The sequence below is a fragment of the Populus trichocarpa genome, chromosome 4, assembly GCF_000002775.5.
Source record: "Populus trichocarpa isolate Nisqually-1 chromosome 4, P.trichocarpa_v4.1, whole genome shotgun sequence".
Lineage (NCBI taxonomy): Eukaryota > Viridiplantae > Streptophyta > Magnoliopsida > Malpighiales > Salicaceae > Populus > Populus trichocarpa.
This window is the reverse complement of record NC_037288.2, coordinates 4546497-4553068: the sequence shown is the minus strand read 5'-3', so window position 1 is coordinate 4553068 and position 6572 is coordinate 4546497. Positions and strand designations below refer to the sequence as shown.

The 6572-nt window shown below is 29.6% G+C and overlaps 1 non-coding gene across 1 annotated transcript; it reads left to right on the top strand.

Annotated features, from left to right (window-relative positions):
• Nucleotides 1-280: 280 nt before the first annotated feature.
• TRNAG-GCC (transfer RNA glycine (anticodon GCC)) lies at nucleotides 281-351 on the top strand. The gene has a single exon. It is a non-coding gene; the product is annotated as a tRNA-Gly (tRNA).
• Nucleotides 352-6572: the final 6221 nt, after the last annotated feature.

Below are 6572 nucleotides of genomic sequence, written 5' to 3'. Positions count from 1 at the left end.
CTTGAAATGAAAAACATATTCTAAACTTTTTTTCTTAACATTTAAAATTAATTTACAATTCCACTGCAATATAATAGAGTTATGTTGGCTAGTTTGAACTCAAAGATATTTAGAATGCAAACACGGAGCTCTGAAGGAGGAGATCCATTAATATATATATATATTTAGAGAGAGAGAGATATCTCTATCTCTCTTTCTCTCACATATATATATAATCAAACAAGTGGAGCTTGTGATATAAAATTATATAGTCCTTTAATCTGCAAAATGTATCAAACAGGCACCAGTGGTCTAGTGGTAGAATAGTACCCTGCCACGGTACAGACCCGGGTTCGATTCCCGGCTGGTGCATTTGGTTTTTATATATGTTTTCAATGTGATTTCAACTTTTTCCAAGTCGTTGATCATGACTCTTGATTATCGCCCTCAACTGGGCCAATAGTTTTCCCTATCATCCATGTCCACATCACCTTTCTCTTCTTATCTCTACCTTCAGAATTTGAATCTCCAATTCAGTGCTGCCCTAAAAAGACTCGACTCAAGAATACAATTCCATGCCCTATGAATTATGTGCTGCACACCACGGTCAAATATCTTGGTGTAATATTCTAAAGCAACATAATCAGTCAATGAAGAAGATAACAGCCCTTAGAGGTACAGCAGTTTGGCAACTTTCAACTAATTAAAAATGAAACTATGTTTATGTTATTGTCTTTTGCAACTTGTGACTTTGGAATTTGGAAATCAAACACTATTTTTTCTTCTTTTCTATCCTTCTATATTCTTTAGGACCCTCAAGAAAGGTCGCCTGAATCCTTAGGGCCACAGGGAAAATTGTTGATATATACTCATTTATTAGGTGATCCCAAGTGTCATCAATAAAGAAATTGGACCAGACACTATTCAACTATTATTAGGCATAGGTTGGCAAGGCAGCCTAAATATCATTTGTTAGCGAACATGTCCTGCAGCCAATCAGTTGAGTACATCTAATATTGATTTTATTCATGTAGAATGTATTTATTATTAATAAAGGTTTTTTATTTTTAATATTCATTTATATTTGATTAATGAATGTAGAGTAAAGATAAAGTCTATAGTATAAAAATGCTTTGCGGAAGAAATTATAAAGTTTTTATAATTATGAGATTCTTATTACATCAAAGCATTGTTCTTAAATGTTCATGGTCAATGTTCTATTAAGATTGTACATTAATTAGAGTTGTTGAACTGATGCATATTATGTTTTTTTCTTTATGAAATGAAGCAACTATTCTCATAAACTAAGGTATGAGGGATACTTGAAAGTAATATGCATGTACTTGTCAAATGATATGTATACTAAACTGACTCACAAGAGAATCTCAAATGGAGAGATCACCTATATCTATAGAAAGACTCTTGTGATAGTTGTGTAAATGATATTTAGACTTGAGATCACTAAGTTTTCTTATACAATGAGTGTTATGTTTTGATTTTGACCATATATTGTTCTAATCAAGGGTAACAAACGGGCAAATATTAGATATAACATAAAATATATGAAGATATTTGAATAATCAAGAGAGGATTTGTCACCCTCGGTGAAAAAAATGTTTAATCTGTTCTCAATTAGTATTGGTTCTGAAATACTTAGCTAAGGTTGAATGAATTTTGAAAAGAGTTTCAAAATCTTATTCTAATAATGAATGACTATAATATTAAGAATTAACATGATTTAACAAAGTAGACATACCTCATGCTATACTGTCTAAATCGGAACATTCATGATGAAAGAATAATAATTATTTTTATTAATTATTCATTAAAAGGTTAAGTCAAACCACTTATGACTTTTCTAATATTTGAGGGATCATGACAAGTTATTAGACGTTGCACTTGATCTCCAAATATAAATCAATCATTTATTGAATTGATAATAAATTAAATTATTCAATTTATTCAATCTTATTTTATGATTTATATTTAAGCCAACTTATTAGGGAACTTAATGAGTCACACATACAAGAACCATTGGTTAGAAATTAAAATGAGAAGATTAATCAAGTGTGACTTGATTGTAAATAAATTTTAGAAATTGAGAATTATAATGTAATTAATACATGGATTACAATTCTAGACCTAAAAAATCAAGTAGGCACTTGATTAAATAAATTTATAAAATTATCCTAAAATAATATGTGTGATATTATTTAAGGGGGCAAGTTGATATTTTGCTATTTATAGAGTTTTTAGGTTTCCATATAAATAAAATATTACATCTCTTATTTTCATGAAAGAAGAGAAGGTGAGAAAAGTACATTATGTAAACACCTATAACACAAAAGACTAGAGTTAGTACTCTAAGGTATAACAATCTCTCTCTCCTAATAGGTTTTAAGAGATTTTTTACTGATGGTACGTGTAGATTACTTTTAGATACCAAACACTTGGACGACTTGTGGTTTGTGACAACCCAGTCTTGAAATAAATATTCAAAGCTGAACAAAATATTTAATCTTCAAGTAATCTTCGTATAAACTATAAACAACTCTAAATCTGTCTAACAAGATCTTTGAGACTCCCCTAAAAATTTTAAATTTACTGTTTCTATTGTGTGTGTGTATATATATATATATATATATGTTTCGGGAAACCCAACACCATAAACCACAAAATCTCTACAATTCTTTTCCAGTGACTTCGAAAACCGAGCAGTTGAAGCAATCACAAATTTAGCTTCATTTTAGCTCAAACACTAGAAAGTTTGGCCTAACGTAACTATACATACATCAGAACATGATACGAAACTTCAGGTTTGAGCAACACGAAGCAGAGAACCAAAAAATAGCCATCCCCTAAAAAGGAAGCAGATTTTATTTTTCTTGAATTCTCCAAGTCTGCCACCTCAAGAGAGAAGCCTTGCAAAAAGGTCTATCCCTATATAGCCAGTGGGCTTTTATGCACTTTTTGCCTCATAAAGACTAAAAAATAAAGGATGATGCAATATCCTATACATGAATTTTCTCCATCCAATGAATTTTCTCCATCATTCTGGCAATATTGCACTTGTTGGTTGTGGACACTATCAACCCTTAACTCATCTCATGAGATCTGACCACTTCGAGTTCAATATGTTGGTGTACAAAATTAGTGGAATGCCCATTCTGAGTTTCATTTTGCATCTCCAGGAAAAGATCCGGGGGATCTTCACATGCTGAATTCTAACATTATTTCCAACGAAAAGATCTAATAAGGAATTGGAGATCATATCGAGCATATGGCAAAAAACGTGTAGCAGTCCACATCAATGAGGTATAGCAACATGTCTTTAAAAAATGTTTATCTGTAATTCTTTATAATAAAGAACTTCGTTAATTATACGTTTTGTAGGCCATATATATCGTGAACTCGAAGCTCCAGAAGGTATGATTCCTTACACACTGTATATTTATGAGACCTAATAATCGTCACGAGAAAACGTTAAGCTGAAAAACTTGAGATTTCTTTCATATGAGACCTCAAGTTAGAGAAATAAGAATTAAAATATAGGAAATTTTACCTGATTTGAAAGTGAATTTAAAAATTGCTACTGTACAAAGAAATATCGGGAAATTCTGGTAGGTACACATGCACTGAAATTCATTTTGAAGTATTTTCTAGGACAAGGAATCCCTAGTATATATAAATTTTGCACATATAGGATATGCATTTAGATGTTTGAAATTACTGTGTAAAATAATTTTTAATAATATTTTTTATTTAAAAATACATCAAAATATTTTTTTTTTGACATCACCACATCAAAATTATTAAAACACACTAAAAAAAATCAATTTTTTCAAACTAAATAAGCTTTTGAAATATACCTAAACACAGTACCAAAAACAAAAACAAACTGCTTTATCTTAGTCAAACTATAGATTATACGTCTCTACTCCATCTGATTTTGACCAACAATCTTTCTGCTTGCCTAATTTCATAAAATTGATCAACTGAAGTTATATAGAAGAAATCAAACAAGATAACGCATTTTTGAGTAATTTTCCTGTTTTTGTTCAAATAAGAGATTCAAAGACGCAACTGAACAGAACCGGCTCTTTCTTTCAAGTTTCAAGAGCATAAATAAACTATACGTAACATGTTCTATATTTTCCAATGTGTAATTAGCTAACTAGTTTATGCACCCATTTGTTTGCATTTTTGAGGTCTACACTCCCAATTCCGTCAACCACAAACCATGCTAGCCGTGGTGCCTGTTCCACATGTGGGAAAAACAATTTCCCTGCCTGCTGCTCAACAAATGGGTATAGTTTGTAGTGGAATCCGAGTTGGAATTGCCACGCACCATTGAAGCTCCATCACTAATGCAATGCGAAGTCCACCAAGATTTTAAGAGAAACAAGAAAGAAAGACAGGTCAATTTTGGTGATTAGCGGTGCACTAATAGACGTTTGTGCTGAGTAGATTGTTGACTAATTAACATGGAAGGCATGGCTACACTTTTTAAGTTAGTACTAATTTATATAGCATTATTTGTGTTTTAAAACTAACCCTTGTCTGCATCTACATATTGTTTGTGTTCTTAGTGTTAACTCTTGTCTACAATTTAAGAATTTATGTTAGATAATTAATATTCTTTGGCTAATTAACACGTGTGAACCAGCTGACTTTTTTCTTTTATTAAAAAAACTCTTTAATTATAATTTAGAAAGAACACACTCATTTTTTTTTCTTATTACCACCTCCACAACTTTTAAAATTATTGACAGAATTTTCTATTGGTTTTTATACTCATAGTCCATGACATGAATTTTTCAAATGGGCTCATGGACAACAATAAACCATCAGAAAAACTCTTATCGATGATTTGTAATTTATCGGTGAGTCCGTCAATAATGATTTTACCGATGGATTTACTAACAACAAAAACGCGTAAAAAAATTTACTCGTCCCGCAGTATAGTGCAACCCATTTATCTAGTTAACTTCTAAAATTAAAAGGTTCTAAATCCATATATATACACCCTGTTTTACAAATTTTAGGAAAATCAACTCAATTAAAGTAAATCCAATTTAACTATTTATATAACTATATAAATAGAAGATCTATTGAGAAGCAAAGAGGTATGCCCAAATCATAATCTATCTAAACAAGAATGAGTTCACTTTTTTTTTTTTTTATCATAGAATGTGCATCCTTGATCATGAAAGAGGTGAGATTAGTATAATTGCTAACTAAATTTGCATCGCTTTTACAAATTTACGTGATTAAAAATTTGCCTGGATACGATAAGTTGTAATTTGACCCTGTTGGATAAAATTTTAGTTTACATTTTCACTAAAGAAAAGGAACAATTAGTTTTAATTATTCTTATATTTTAATCAATTTTTCAATTGTAAGTTTAATTGCTTTTAATTTATCCATGAATTTATTTTCCAAGATGTTATTTTATCATATATATTATTTAAATTGATAAAAATGCCCTGATATGGAAAAATCAAACCTAATCTAGTTTTTTTTTTTTTGTAAAAAAAATCTCACTTTGCTATAAGTGTCAAACTTGATCCATTTGATGATTGACTCGATTAATCATGTAATATTTAGTGCTCATTTAATATTAAGCTTGAACCTGTTTTTATTAAAAAAAAAAATTAAATATATTTTTTTAGTGTTGTATTTTTTTATGTGCTGATATCAAAAATAAATTTTTAAAAATATAAAGAATATTATTTTAATGCATTTTCAAATAAAAAATACTTTGAAAAATAACATTTCCAAGTGAATAGATGTGGTTAAATCCGGTCTAGTAAAAAGTAAAAAAAAAAATCTTTTTTATTATTTTATTAAAAGAAAAAAAAATCTTATCTAGGGGTGAAACTAGAGATTGAGATTTACTCCATTATTCAAACTATTGGTTAAATTAGACGAGTTAGAATCCGAAACAGATCTAATAATTATATATTTATGTGCGCTTTATATAGCTTAATTAAATTACAATAAGTTAATTACTAATGAATAAAAAAAAAGGCATTAGTTACTCTCAAATATATTATAATTAGTTCTATCGATTTGGAAATTTATAAGACACAGTTGAAACTTCAAAGTTTGTTTTCTTTGATAATAGAAAAGTTCACAGATTGATTGGTCGTGTGATCTTTAATTTTGTTGTTGTGATAGAAAAAACCTATAATTGCACCAAAAAAGCTAGTAAATAAGATGATAATTAATTTGTATTAATTCAGTAATCCACATAATACACCATAGAACATTCAATATATATAGGATGAAGATGTGGTGGTTATCTATCAAAATTAGATATAACTATTAGAAAATTAAAAAATACCGACGAAATATTCCATCAACATTAAAAAAAAAAACTTCCATCAACACTTACTATACCGACACAATCACTGACAAAAACATGTTGTCCGCAGTATACTCACCAGGAATTTGTGTTGAATTCCAGCTCTTCTATCCGCATTGGATGAACTTTGATAAATAACTTTTATTGGAGATATCTCTTCAGGTGTCTCTGCATGATCGGTAACTAAATTATCGGCATGTTCACAATCACTAATACTAATGCTTGA